The following is a 15,697-nucleotide window of genomic DNA, read 5'->3' as shown; positions in this document are numbered from 1 at the left end:
AAGCTTCTCCCTTTCTCTGGACAATGGGGGCTGCAAAGGAGCCTTTTCAGTGTGTCAGGTCAATAGTCCAAAGACTGAGAAGGATTTGTGCTATAGATAGTAACAGCATCAAAGAGGCCATTACATCTTCAGCACCAGTAATCCCCATTTTAAAAACTCCATTATCTGACTGGTTCTTCATTTGCTTGTCACGTAATCCTTGTTGTTGTGGTAACTCAGGAACGAGTGCTGGGAGCTTAACAGAGACAATGATGGAATTGCCTGTCCCTGGATTTAGTCAGGATGGTTATGGGCAAGATAGAAAGAAATCAGGGACTAATGGAGAGTTCAAAAATGTTAACTGAGCCAGGAACACAGTCTGGGAAGGTGCTGCTGCAATTCTGAAATACTTATCAGACTTTCTTGGGGACTGACCTTTTTTCTGATTTCCATGAATCATTCAAGATCAAATCCCTGACTCTATTTTTTAGAAAACCATTCAGTGTAAGTCATAAATAGTGAACAGGTCTGTTCTCTGGATCAGAGACTGCTGAATTTCTACAGAAATCAGTGTCTGCTCCTGGGATGATGGAAAATGGGTTCTTTTATTAACCAGAACAGCAATTATTTGTTAATATTTATATGCTCTTCTAGAAAATTAGATGTCTTGGGAGAACAAAAAGATGCAGCACCTCTCTGCTCCAGGGCTGCCAGCTGTAGTTCAGTTCAAACTGGTACAAAACTCAATGTACTGACCTCCACAGGAGTGTTTGGCTTCTTTTGGAGGACATGGGCTGTAACTCAGCCAGCTGCCTCCTCTCTGATCACTGAATTGAAGGCAGAAGGGGGACTCATTTCCCATCAAAACCAAATAGGAAGCCCAATAGGTCTGTAAACCCATCATGGCTTAGCTGGGGAAGAATCCCTTACTTTCAAAGACACTTCTCAGTAACCAAAAATGAGTCACAAAGAAGAGGCTGAGGATCAGAGTGATCATCCTTCTGATCTGGATGAGTTCATCAGCTGTATGAAAGACCATGCTGCCAAGTGCATCTATATCCTAAATGCAACTTCCCTCACCACAGCCCTCAGCAGCCCAGGAAAAAACAGGTTTCTGCAGGATTAGGGGAGATTATCACAAAGCTATCTTCCTAAGAACCTGCTAAAACAGGGAGCACAAAGAAGAACAGTAATGGCACTAAACATTGCCAGACCATCTTTAACTCTCAGGAATCTGATGCCAAGTCTGTTTTAAAACAGCGTTTGTAGAGACAATGCCTCAGGCAGCCCCAAGGCACAGGACCCATGACTAAACAGTACCAAATGACAAAATGTGGCTTCTTCCTTAACAAGCAACCTCTGTAGTGCTTCTCCTGTGCGGGACTGAAAGGGCTCAACCCTCAGATGGAGCATATGATTGAAATATGGACTTTTGGGCAACAGCCTAATATTTAGCCTTGAACTGGAGCAGAGTATCCTGGAGCAGAAGCCAAGCTGCCATGTCTAAAAGGATAGCTCAGGAGCTGTCCATGGAAAAGCCTGTAAAATATGAAGATGCTGAAAGTGGTTAGGAAATAAGGCAGCTATTTTGGGTTGCCTCAAAATTAAATAGTTAGGAATTAAAGAAGAAAAGATATCCCTATGTCAAGCTGCTGTATGTGTGAAGGAGGATAGGAACAAGATGTTTCCTTTAGAAAAGGCTCCCAGTCTTAGGTCAGTAAATCAGATGTGCTGGGGATGGATGCAAATTCTCCAGTGCTGCTTAATGAATGGCAGCTGGCACACATCAAGGGCTGAAGAGAGATGATAGCAGGAATCTCCTGCCCGGTGCGGAGGGAGGGGGCAGCATCATCCTTCACCGCCTCCACTGTCACCACAGCAAAGGTGTGACATCTCTTTCTGCCTGCAGTGCTCGGACACCGAGCAGCCTCAACGGGAGTGATTTATTACTGTGTGCTCTTCATTTATTCAGTGCTGTGAATTTGCAGGAAACAGCAGTTAAAGAAATGGGAAGATAAACCCGGATTTTAAATTGCTTTGGTGTGACACTTTAGCAAACAAGAGAACTGCTTTCCCATAAATTGCTTGTGATGGTCAGGCTGTGACTGGCTTTAGGAGACTCATGGCATTGGAATGAAGGAACAGCAGCCCAGCATTCCCAGTGCCAGGCAGGCTGCAGCAGGAGACCGAGAAGGGAGCACTCATCTTTTAATGACAGATCTCCTTTCAAGCTGTGGAGTCAGGATCCTCAGTCCTGCACCCAGTCCTGCCCTGAGCTCTCTTGTTTCCATGTTTGTTCCTGAGTTCTCTGACATTCCTGGATCTGTAGTGGTCACCAGCCTGTCCTGCTTTCCCAGCTGAGGCTGTGCCCACTGGGGAGGATGCTGCCCCTGCCTGTGCCTGGACTCCTCAGCTGCTGACCTGCCTTCCCCTGTGAACAGCCCTGCTCTTCCTGCTCCTTTAGCAATTCCACCTCCACGTGTGTGTGAGAGAGCTGGAATGCTTGGGGGTGGAATGGAAGAACCAATTCCATGATCACCTTCTTATTTGTAGTTCTCTCCTTTTCCATACATTGGTCATGGAATTCACTGTCAGTAACAAAATGAAATTAAGGTCTCAGGACTAACTGGGGTGGGGGATATGCTAAGGAGTGTTTCAGGAATTTGGGACAGAAAAAGCCACTGGAGAGTGGCAATGGCAACCAGAGCCTCAAGAACAAAGCCAGCTCACAATGCTCCACCTGCACAGAGCTAGAACCAATATCTGCACCTGATGACTGCACTGAGAGCACTAAATTTCAGGTCAGAGGATTTCAGGTCTGCTCCCAGACTAAAACTGCCTTGCCTATTAAGAACTGAATGAGCCATGGAAAGCAAACTTTCTCCCTTTTTAGAGCAGTGCAGGCAAGGATAGGACAAAGTTTTCTGCTTGAATAATTTGATAAATATGCAAAAGTCTGGAATTCTTCAGGGCTGTTAAATATTTATCATTATGAAAACCATACATTTTCAGTGGGAGTGTAATTTGAAAAGAAGGCACAAGCTTTTGGGCAGGTGAGTAATCTGAAGGATGCATGCCTCAGTTTCCCAGATTAAGCTTTTCATAACATAAGCACAAACTACTTCCAAGGGGATGTACCCCTGTCTAAAGATATTAAAGCATGAGTGGATGCATTGAAGTATGCTTCTATTCCATAGATGGATTTGCCTTCATGTCCTATTCAATTTAAAGTAATGAAATTATAAAATCTCAGTACAACAGAATGAAGAAAATGCTGCTCATGCTGCCGAGCTCACAGCAAATTGTACTCATGTCTCACTCAAGCATGTGAATTGCAATGATGCTCATTTCCCAGCAGTCTGCCTCCTAGGGAACTTAATAGACTTCTTCTTGCCCTTCTTCAAGAAGAGGATTTTAATATCCCAAACTTGCAAATAGGGTTATATGCAATTCCATGACTCCCCCAAGGTTACACCATCTCGGTTTGCAATCCAAGCACTAGACAGTTACTAAGCAAAGTAAATTTCAAGTGTAGCTCCCACACTGGGGAAGATGTCCAGGAACAAACCTGCCTTAAAGCCAGAGCAGACCTATCTGTGAGGATGATTTGTCACACACTCAGGGGCCCTTTGCTTGCCTTGCTCTTAAGTTTATCCAGAGAAAACGAAGGTCAGGATTCATGCACTGAACTCCAGGCACTTCCAGCTTCTAGAACTGCTGGATGGTCAATGGAGCCTGGATCAAACTTCAATTGTTCAAACACCCCACAGAAGAGCAGGATTGCCTGGAGCTCTAGATTACAGCGAAGGGATTGTGGCCCTTGGGCACTCAGCTCATCAGTGCAGTCAGAAATAAAGGACTTTTCCCCGGCAGTTCAGAATGGCACCAACTCAGAGCTCCTCGGCAGTCGCTGTCCCTCCCTGGCGTCAGTGGCAGCGCTTTACAGCAGAGGGACCCCGCGGCCCCAGCGGTGCCGGATGGCCGTGTCACATCCCGCAGGAATGTGCCGAGGTGGAGGTCGCAACTGGGGCAGGGACTGACACGGAAAGAGCCTTTCGAGCTCACTCACCCAACGCCCATTAAACAGCAGCGAGACACGCACATCTGTCCAAAGGCTTTTCTGCCTGCATTGTACAGGTTTTTGAGAGGTAGACGGATGCATGAGACCAGTGAATAAGTAGGACACTGGGAATGATTCAAAAATAGCAGCCCTCCCACTAATAGATCCTCTGCTCTGTACCTGAAGGGGAAACGGCCTGTTTGCTGAGCCTTTCTTCTTCTTGTTGTTGTTGCTACTACACAGAGCTCTGAAAATAGATCAGTAAACAGCTCTGGGGGAAAAGGTGTAATTGATGATGTCTTGGACAGAGGCACCCTGTTGATAATCAGACTGGGATAAAAAGGCTTTTCTACACCATATATTTTCACTTCCCCCCCACACACGCACCAAAGTGATGCTTTTGAGGTTCTTTTGAGTCTGTCTGAGGTATATATTAGCCATAGAGTATGTGAGATAGGACCACCCAGCCTTGACAATATTTTGTATACCCTCCTGGCCTGAGTCTGATACACATTTCCTTTTGTGCTCCTTTAATAGCAAATGCTGGTTTCACTAACTTGGTCTTTTAGTTCAAGCTGAACTTAGTATTGGTGGTCCAATGTTTTATCTTGTCAAAACCAAGATGGGGATATGGAAGCAGAACTCTCAAAGAGTCTCAAGTGTGTTGCTCATTAAACAGCAAACACATGAAAGACACAAACCCTTTTAAATAATGTCTGCCTAACAAGTCACTCAATGTTTTTCCACATCTACAAATATTATTTTTCACCACCCCCCAAAATAATAACACTAATCTATGATGCTTGCCTTGTACTCTCATTTTGGGAGATGCTACATTCAAAAAGGACCAAATACTTTGAGAATCAAAAGAAAGAAAAAGCTGGGATGTAACTATGTTGTTGGAGGAACTGTATTTAAACTGCTACATCTGACAAGCTCAGCCAGACAGGCAAACTTAAAATACATCAGATATCTCCACGTGCGCTGTTGCTTGCATGGGAGAAATGATCCAGATGGCAAAGGCAATTGGAATTCCTTATGCCACCACAGCATGTGGATCAATGGATTCTTCAAAATCTGATTTAATGGAAGATATTTTGGAGTGTCTGCACTGATGACACTGGGATGGATTCCTGGCTGTTTGCTCAGTGAGCCTGAGAGCAGAGCTAAGCCCATGAACCCAAAGCTGAGCACACTCTGGAAAAAAAAAAAATCACAAAAATGGCTCTCATCATTGCTGAGAGCAGGAAAAGAAGCCCATCCAATTCCAGATTCCACAATGACATTAATATAGCAAAAACACTCATTAATTAAGCTGTAAAGCTTCTACCTCCAGATCTCAGAAGCAGAAGGAATGATATAACCAATTCATATACAAAAGCAGAAATAAATAGAGCAGGCAGCTGCCTGGAATCCCATTAAATTCTAAAATAAGCACAACGCTGAAAATAACATTTAATTTTATGAACTTTTTATTTGGAAAAAATCTTACTTGATCAGTAAGATCTATCCAAATGAAAGGATGATTCTAGGTTTTCACACCACCAACAACAGAAACAATAACATAATTTAGTTGACTTAAGCATTTAAAGAGTTTAATTAGTGGCTTCTGAATAATTAGTGACCTGGAGGTTACATCCAGCACTTACATATATAAAATATTAAGAAGTATTTGAAATTCTAACCCCCTCAGCCTAATTCTTGACTACTGGAGGAAAGAAAACTCTCTGAACTAGTGCCTTTCCAATGGCTCTATGCACTGAGGTTTCTTTATGTGTATTAACAGTCAATAATTCTGAATTATTAATTCTGAATCTTAGTGTCATTCTTCTATTAACCATGAGACTTCTACTAGCATCCAATATCTTGATGGATATTCTCCTAAGGTGCTTGATGCTCCTAGAAAGCTGCAGCAGGGCTGATCAGTGAACCCCAGACCTACCACACACCTGAGACTTCTTATGGAAAGAAAATGTACAGGATCCTTCACAGAATTCTCTTTATGTTCTAGTCAGAAGGTGTCCAATCTATGCATGAGATGGCAGAAATAATCAATTTGTTTTTCTTACTTGAGACTCGTGCTCTGTCAAGCACCTTTGTATTATGACCATGGTAAGCTGCTTCCAAGGGAATGATATGGAGATTCCAAGGGGATAAAGCAGGCAGTCAGAAGGGTCCTGCAGTGACACAATCCTGCTGTAGGAGCCTGTGCTGGTGTCACTGTTTCTCCCATGGCACCAGGAAAGTGTCCCATAGCACCTTCCCCAAGGACACGCTGCTCCCTCCACCACAATGGCCCTGCCAGAACAGGAATGAGAGAGAAGCCTTTGTGAGTCATGGGCAGAGCTCTGCAACAGTTGCCACAGGAGCATTTCAGAACTTTGTAGAGAGGCAACAATTACTCTCCCAGGTTTTTAATAGCTGCAAATCTTTCCACTGCCTGCAGTGAGCTGAATGCAGCAACAGCAAGGTGAGTGCTGCCGAGGGGAGCTGTGTCAGTGCAGCATTAATGCACACTTAAATCTTAGGGAATTCAGTGGGAATGCTGCATCCATTACCTTGCACCAAAATACCTTTCAGAGTGCTTGGAGCACCATGAGTAATACCTGTCACTGATTTTTACGTCCTCTCAGTAGGGGGAAAGCATGTGCAGGTCAGCTGGAGCCAGCTCCACCTCCCAGGTTTGGTGTTAAATGTCAGGATGTTGCGCACCTCTCGCTGAGGCAGAAGGAGCCTCAGTCAGACCTGTCAAGGTCCCTGGCGCCTTTCCAGAGGGTAACAGTGATGAATGCATTGCTCATGAGCGATTTGTTTGACCAGACCTGGGTGCCTGCAGTCAGATCTAAGTCATTGACTCATCTCTTTCCACAATCAAGACAGGCACAGCTCCCCTGCTACTGAGAACACAGAGACTGGGGAGACTCAGGGAGGCTGCAGAGTTAATATTTTCCTCCAATAAATAAGTCTTCAGATTGTTTTAACCATGAAATGCACAAGTTTGCAGATGCTTCTCTGCAGCTTTTAATTACGAACACCCTGAGCTGCTTTTATGCAGCCTTGGGGTGGGTGTTCAGAATACAATGGGAGAGTGTTTGACATCTCTGTAATGGTTTTTTTCTGGGAATGGATGTGCCATTCACAAGGAAATCCTATTCAATAACCTTCTTGTGTCAGCACAGTCAGAATTAATCATGTCCTCCATTACACAGGGGAGAAGTTTCCATATCCCACAGGAATATGCTGCAGCCTGGGTAGAAATCCTCTCCCTGAGTTACTGATTGTTTTGACAAGTAGGGTCAAAGTGTGTCCTGCAATTACCCTGGGCTCTGAGCAGCTGCAGTGCTGCTGAGCTGAGGTGCGTATATATATTTTAATATGAGCAGTTCTGTACTTCAGCAGCAATGAAGCGCCTCACAGTCCTTGTTCTCTGGGTCTGACTGCACATCTGGAGCACACACAGCAGTTCCACAAAAAAACTGAGACCAAACACAGCAGCATTCTGCTGACTTCCCCACCTTGCTACTGCTGCACAGAGGTATTACAGGAGAAAACTCCTCCAGTCAGTTCCTATTGCTGGATAACACACTGGTCTGACAGCCTTCCCAGCAGAAAGCTAAGTAGAAATCATTTAAAACTCAATGAATGCATGTTTTCAGAGGCAGGATATGGAGTTACTGAGATTCTGACAGTGTTTCAAAGCAAGGAAAGGCTGTTGCAAATTGACTGAGTGGAATCAAAGTACCCCGTTGCCCACAACTGAATAAAAACTAGCACCTAAACTGCAAACATTTGTACAATACATGAGCCCAACATCTGCAGGTGCTTCTGCTTTCTTGGGAATGCACAGGGATTCTGTTTGGCAAAGCTGCACCACTGGCTTCTTTTACAACTAGAATATGGGGCAGAAATTACACTTCCCTATTCTCAAAACACAACAAGAACCAATAAGAAATCAGATTTCCAAGCAAATCTGTCATGGTAGAGTTGTTGTCAAAGTTGTTCTGGGAAAAAGGAATGGAAATTCCCTGAATCCAGCATTTAACACAGGTAAGAAAGAGAACAGAAATATCCACCTGCACCCACAGAGAAACACACAAAGAAAGTAAGTCAAATTAACTTCCTGGGGATCCTCAGATAGGAAAGCTTTGCCAATTCCTTGTGGGAATGAAACAAAGATTGCCAAAGTGATAAATAAGGATTTATCTGTTGGCACAATAGAGTGTGATTTAATACAGCAATATCCAAAGTCAAACATATAGAAAGAAAATACAGAAATACCTGAAGATTAGGGGATTGTACCCTGACAGCAGCCTTGAAAAGAACTGCCTGTGTGAGATCATGGGGCTTCTGTCACCATGGACTATAAGTAGCTGGGAAGTGAGGAAGAAGTGTGAGTATGTGGGAAAAAGACGTTTTAATTAAGAAAAAACCCAAAACAACTCTGTAAAATGCTACCCAAAACCCCCACCCCTTCCATGAACAGCTCAGGCTTCAGCAGTGTACTCCAGGCCACAAGCACTTGGGTGTGCTCACACTGCAACTGGTTGAACTGCCAGGCTGAACTCTGCCCATGCAGTCAGAGGTGTCCTCCCCTCCATCCTACTCCCCTTGCTGAGCTCAAGGACTGCCCTGTTGAGGCTGCTCAGCTCGGGCTGCTGAGAGCCAGGCCTGTATTAGTTAAAGCTGTGTGCTTGCTTTCCCACTTGGAAAAAGCAAAGTGGCTCTTGCCAAGCCCCTGTTCCCAGTGCTGCTAACAATCAGTGGCTTGCATGGCTCCAGACATATTCCTGCCTCGTGTGCCATGCTTTTGGCTAACAATATGTCAATTCAAGTTACAACTGCTCTGAGGAAAGAGCCTAAAAATAGAGGCCTTCCAGGTGGCTCAGCAGACGGATCATTTGCTATACATGGCAGAACAAGTTAGCCTTTTCAGACTGTGCTTTTAGAGTAAAAATACCCCAGTACATTATGGCAGGAGTCAGGACTAGCCTCAGACAAGAGGACCTCACTCAGGTGCCTGGCTGCAAGCAAACACTGGAGCTCTTCTGCTTCCTGCCAGGAACCTCCAGTGGGTTTGGCATGAGAGGGATGTGTTGCTCTGCCATGGCCTGTACCTCCCCTCAGCTCAGTGCTGTGAGGCTGTTATATTTTCCAGCACCTGCTTTCCCCTCTGAGGGTGCCAGGTAAGCATGGGTTGGCTAGGCAATAGCCATGTCCACCACACACAGCCCCAGATGTTCCTCACAACATGGACAGTGATTCCACCACCAGCAGGAAGAATCATTCCTATCCAACCCTAATTCAAAACTGCAGGTTTTTTTCTTGAATGCCTGTTAGACTCACATCTTTCTGCTTCAAGCCCAGCAGCTGCCACTTGTATGAAACCCTGCAGGGACAGTTGTCCCTGGGCACAGCAGTGCCTGACAGAGAAACTGCTCCATCCATCCTACTCTGCAGCCATCAGCCAGGGCTTCCCCAGATTCATGACTTCATTCAACAACTTTGGCATCACCTTCAAATCAACATGTTCCCAACACAGTGTGCATCCTCAGGAACCTGCATCCTGAACTGTACTCTTTTTCTTTTTTTCCTGGAGCTCTGAACTCTGGCATATGAATAAAAGCACTGACCAACAACAGCATTTTAGTACAGAGAATAGATTCCAACTAAACTGCTCCTCTGAGAGCATCCATTAAATATCTCAATACAATTGTAAAAATAAATTGTGCCCTGTCACTGCACAAAAGGAAGAAGAAAAATGAATATTGAACAGCCAGTGATCCAACCAGACATAGCTCCTGTCTGTCTCCCAGCCAAATTTATAATTACTTTTGCTATTTTATCAAGTTTCAAGCAGTGCACTTCAATGGAGGAAGGTAACAAGAACAATTTGGAAGTTAACATGGGTGTAATGAACTTTGTAAACTCTCATATAAGAAAAGTCATCAGCTGGAACCTGAGCACCCTGACTTGTTCCCTTTAACCAGCAAGGACTTGCCAGTGTCTTCTGGATCTTCACAGCTTCAGGGAGTGGTTTGAAGTGCTCAGACAGAGGAGCATTTTGTCTTCTATTTAACTCATTTTTGGACATTTCCTTCTGGAATTTTCTTCTCACCTCTGCAATAATACATGCATACACTTCAATAACAGTAAGTATCATGACCACAATTGCATACGACCCAGATGAAATATTAAAGCTATAACATTTTCTGAGATCTTCAGTTCTTAGTGTCATATCATTAACAGATATTCTCACCTTTGTTGTAAAAAACAGTTGTATTTCTATCCTCCAGACTCACAAACTGGAGTTCACACACTATGAGTGTCTAAGCTTGTGCCATCCCAGAACCAAAGAGGGGATGAAGTGCCTCATGAGCTAATGCTGATATGAAAATTGTCCATTGGTGCATGCAAAATGCAAGGTGGTCTTAGGGGAGCAAGAGAACTGCCTCCTGGTGCCAGTTCCAGAGGAACTTTGGGAAGGCTCAGGCTCCACATCATCTCATTCCCAGTTCACAACTCACAGTTATCCTGCAGTGCACACAGAATGAAAGAAGACATGACCCTGCTCAGGGATTACCAGTTGCAGAGGTCATGGCAATAGGATGAACCCTTAACACTCACCTGTCAATTCTCGATTGTTATTTTTTTTCCAGAGACCTTGGTCAGGAGAAAATATTATTCCTTTCCATATTTATGAACATATGATACAATACAGACACTGTGACATGCATTGTTTTATACGTGTTTCAATGGAAGAAAGTTCACAACATCTGTTGCATGGTTCTTCCCCAAGCATTGTCTCTGACCCTCTGATTCTGAAGGTCATTTTCACAAATTTACAACCATTTAAAGACAAAATTCTGAGTTCAAAACATGTGACAGAGTGACCCTGCTGGTTGTCCCATGGCATATTTCAGGAAGCTGAGGATTTACCCAGTTTTATCTGCTTTCATTCTGCCAACAGGGAGCAATCTGGAAATCCTCCTTCATGGAAATAATAACTAAGTTCAGAACTAAGTATTTGAAAATTGAGTGGCACTTCATGGTATACATTAAATACTGACGAGTGGTGCTTGAGCTTAAGATATTTGGCAAATCTAGAAAAGGTCACTGAGCAATTAAGTAACCCCCAGAAGTTGTTTCAGGACATGTGTTCTTGCCTCTGGAAGGCTCATTATGAAAGCAGGTAGGAGACAGAGGATAAAGGTGTGCACGCTACTGGAATGGATAATGTGTGTGCTGTGTGCAAAATTCACTTCCCCAGCTGCTGGAAATAATATGCTGAGAGTTTCTTTAGTTTGAGTTGTCTGAGTATTTTTAAAGAATGAATAAAGGGATTTTATTCATCCTTTTAAAAAGGATGAATAAAATAGCTTTTTTTTTCCCCTCTAAACTATAGTATTAATAAAGATGGTGCCTGATTTTGTGCCTGATTTGATTTCCTGCATATTATACATGGCTAATACAACATACATTTCTGTATGGTTTCTATCACTCAAAGAAGCAACTAGAAAAATGTGATTTTGAGTAAGAAAAAGTTCATGAAGTAGATGAACAGACACAGAGGTGCACACTAAAGATTTGTTTAGAGTCCAGCCTCCAACATCAGCCAGTGGGCACATTCCTGATGCATTTCACAGGGTCTCCTGAGTCTTCTTTTCCTCTGAGAAAGAGGGAGACCACCATACCCATGTGCTGTGCCAGGCTGCCTTCTTCCACCCTGTTTTTATCTCCCCATTTCTTATTTATATTCACCTTAAAGCTGAGGTGAAACTAAGGCTTTCCTGACAGCCAGGCTTGCTCTCTGTAGCACCAGGGAAACATCTCTCAGAATCCACCACCTCCCTGGATACCTTGAGGGGGCAGTGGCCACTGCTGGGAGTCTTTAGCAAGAAAATCCTATGAAAACACTTCCCTGATATCCCCTGAAACCTTCAGCAGCCTTTGGCTCCAAGGCTCTCTGGTTCCAAGGTTATCATCTCCACCTGTAATGGCCCATCACAGCTTCCTTGCCTTGCATTTCTCCAATTATTTTTCAGATCCACATAAATGTTTGGCATCCACAACACCCAATGGCAGAGAGACCCGTAGATGAATTGTTTCTGTACAGTCAGGTGTGTGCTCTGTATTTTTATGCATTTTTCTTAAAAATAATAAAACCTTTTAAAATATGAAATACATTTTTGTTTGTTTTACAAGAAACTCTCAGATTAATGCATCCTACTTCACTTTATAAAACTTTAAGAAACCTCGCACAACTTACATGTACTGGAGGAGAAAGGTAGGGATTGCTTTGAATGGAATGAAAAGCCCAGACAGATTTAAAAGCTCATTGTTCCTTAATAAGAATAGTGCTAAATTTCACTTGCAAACATGAGTCTACTGTGTACTGTCCAATAATACCTTTAAAATTTTCCAACTGCCTCTGTTACTATCTCCAGTCCTGGGCCACTGAGGTATAATGGCTTTTTTTCCACTAGTGAGATGTCTACAAAAGAAGACAGCACTCATCCTGATAAAAGCAGGCTCACCTCACTCAGCACCTTCCCGGTGGCACTGAAGTGTCCTTGAGACACTCTGGACTTTCAGGGCAGAAGCACAAATCCTGGAGACGACTTCCAGGCTGGTTCCCAGACAAAGAGGCAATTGCAGCATTCCAGCAAACTGCTTTCTGGTTTGAAGGGAATTTAATGCAGATACCTTACTTCTACTTCCATATGAAATCCCTGGTGAAGGATATGCAGGAATCACACCAAAGTCATCTCTTGGGGGAAGAAATGCCAGCATGGTAGAAAGTTTAGGTGATCTGCAGATTCTCTGCAGCAGTGGCTGTCAATTCCAGAGTCACACTACACAGCACAGGAGACAGGCTCTGAGGCACTGGGAATGGCAGCACAATAAATCTAAAACCATTCCCTTTCAGTCCTGTGCCCTCAAGTTAAAATATTCTCCGTCAGCCTCCTAAAGCACTAACAATTATTTGACATTAGCACTGCTGGGATTAAGACATTTTTATATCTACCTTTACAATTAATGCAGCAAAGCCATGAAAATGCTTTTTTGGAAAGCAGCTGTGTTTTGAAAACATTGTCTTGTAGCATGTGAGGAGAAAAAGCAGCTTGAGAATGATCTCCAACCTTCCACTGTGACCCCAAGCCTCATTTCTGTTCAGGTAGCAGAAATGCCTCTCAGAACTTACATTTTTCTTGATTAATGTGAGAGCTTATGTCAAATGGCATCTGAGTTTTCCACTGACATCAGGCTGTTGTTAAACATTAGCAAATACTCTATCTCTGGAAAGCTGAGATAGGAAAACAAAATCTCTTCCATCACAAATGACATTCCAGCTATCACACTTGATATTTTGCTGAGAATAACAACTAAGATTGGATTTATTTGCATCCCTGTCTGTCCAGGTTTTGTGTAACAACAACAAATAAGACTGAGTGGGGCTCTCAACTCTTCCTTTTATCAAACAATATCAGAAGAAATCAGCTGAAACTGGCAAAATTAGGCTGTGAACTTGCTGGATGATCAGAATCATGCCCAGGCTCTGCAGAGAATGACAACAGACATCTCTCAGTTTTTATGCAGAAAATAAATTAAACTGAACTGAGCAGCTGCCTTCTGTATCAAAATTAACAAAAACATGGAGTACAGAGAAGATATTCCATGTTTCTGAAATGGTGGTATTATCTTGACTCTATAAACAGGAAAACAAAGCCAGCTCATGTCCAAGAGGCACAAAAGCAAGCTCAGAGATGAAAAAGGGTTATAAAACTGTATCCTGAAGACATGTCCAAAGTTTAATCATTCTTGCCCTCTTGGAAGATGTCCCCTGTGAAGGCAGGGACAATGGAAAGCAGGAGGATGGGATACTCATATTTGCACTTGTCACAATTTCACAGATTAATTTCTTATGGTGTACAAGAAGAGAGAATCCCAAAAGAGAGAGATCCCTTGTGCCTGGCACTGCCTGAGAGAGGATAATGGCACATCCCTCACCTGGTGTCTATGAGTCAGTCAGACACTGCAGGGCTGCTCAGTGCAGTCACCAGTGACACTCCATCAGTGTGGGCTGAAGGGAACCTGACCCACAGTGCTGGCAGGAAGAAATGATCATTCTCTCTTGTTTTAATTAACAAACCAGACCAGTGTACATTACAGCACAGCACCATTTCTGCACTGCACCATGTGCAATCCAATAGCAAGGCAGGAGCCTCCAAGTGGAGGAGAAAAATCAGGCCTTTATTTGTGTTTTAGGCTATGAAAGCAAACAAGGAAAATCCATGCTTTGGATCGATACTGTTCTCCTCCACATCCCCACTGTGTCATCTGTGGTGAGACAGGAACATCTCCAGTATCCAATATCACAGGATTTGGGGAAGCTACACAGAGGTGAGATCCCATTCCCTGGCTCAGAGGCTCCTGGCAGACAACAGGAGTTGTTCCACACAAGTTACTGGTCCTGCTGCAGGAGATTAAGCCCCCATTCTGTGTGTGGTAAATACAAGTAACTACATTAACCTTAAGCTGAAGGAGAACATTTTGTTATATAAGCACATCCCTGCTCCTGTAATGCTATTCATATTAATACAAAACACGGGGGAGATTAAGCAAGTAAATTAAATTTATTAGCATTCTGCTGCTTGCTTCCTAACCAGTGTGGGATTCGGGGGACCAAAGGCTCCTTCTCATGTGGCACAGATTCCAGGTTAGGTGTCAGAGGGACAGCTGAACGTGGCAAGGTGGGTTTCAGTGTCACACTTTTTAGTGGAAGGCACAGCAACTGCTCAGGTGCTTGTCAAAATCTCACATCACTAGCATTAGACATTTTTTCCTTATTTTAAAAGGCTGTGTATTAGGAACAGGAGCTGAAACATAATATTCTATTTCATTTTATTCTATTCAGGCACAAAGAGGCACAGATGTATTACACTAGCCAGACATATTTAGAGTCCTCTCTTCACCTGCTCCACTAAATCCTTGGTTGAACACATGATAATCCAGTAGTCTAGAAAGAGAATTCAGAATTAGGGTGGTGAGGAGGGAATATCCTTCTTTGAGAATGCACAGAAGTTCAAGACATTTTCTTCCTCTTTATGCACACATAACTCTTCCTGACACCAGCTCTAGGACTGAGGCTTAAAGAAAGAATCAAAGACATATTTTCTTCTACAAGCTCACTGCAAGAAGTGCTAAACTCAGTAAAAAGGAAGCTGAAGGGAAAAAAATTTTGATTTTTCTTTACAAAAGAAACAAACTTTGACAGAGTTGTACAAGTCAGAATTCCCATTACTACTGTGTTTATATAGCAGTATGTAAAGATTTACTTTAGGAAATGTTCAGAGTTAATCAGTGCAAGAGTTAAAAGCAGAGATAATTCCAGCTCCTCTTCATATCCAAGAGGGTCAGGAATTCAGTTTACAACAATCCTTCTAAGTTCAGACTCCTCCTGCTTAGGGTCACTCTTTACCCAGTGGTTAAATGAAAAACGGTGTTGATTGGGATGGGAAGTCTTGGCAATGGCTTGGACTCTTCCTCCTACAATCCTCATCAAATAAGGGGCACACAACAAATTGCTTATCTCCAATCTGCAATTCTCCCCTCCACCCAGCTGTAAATTTGAATTAATTAATAAACGCCCTTATGTTT

Source organism: Zosterops lateralis (genome assembly GCF_965231275.1).
Source record: "Zosterops lateralis genome assembly, chromosome: 13".
NCBI classification, from domain to species: domain Eukaryota; kingdom Metazoa; phylum Chordata; class Aves; order Passeriformes; family Zosteropidae; genus Zosterops; species Zosterops lateralis.
Note: the sequence above shows the minus strand (reverse complement) of the source record.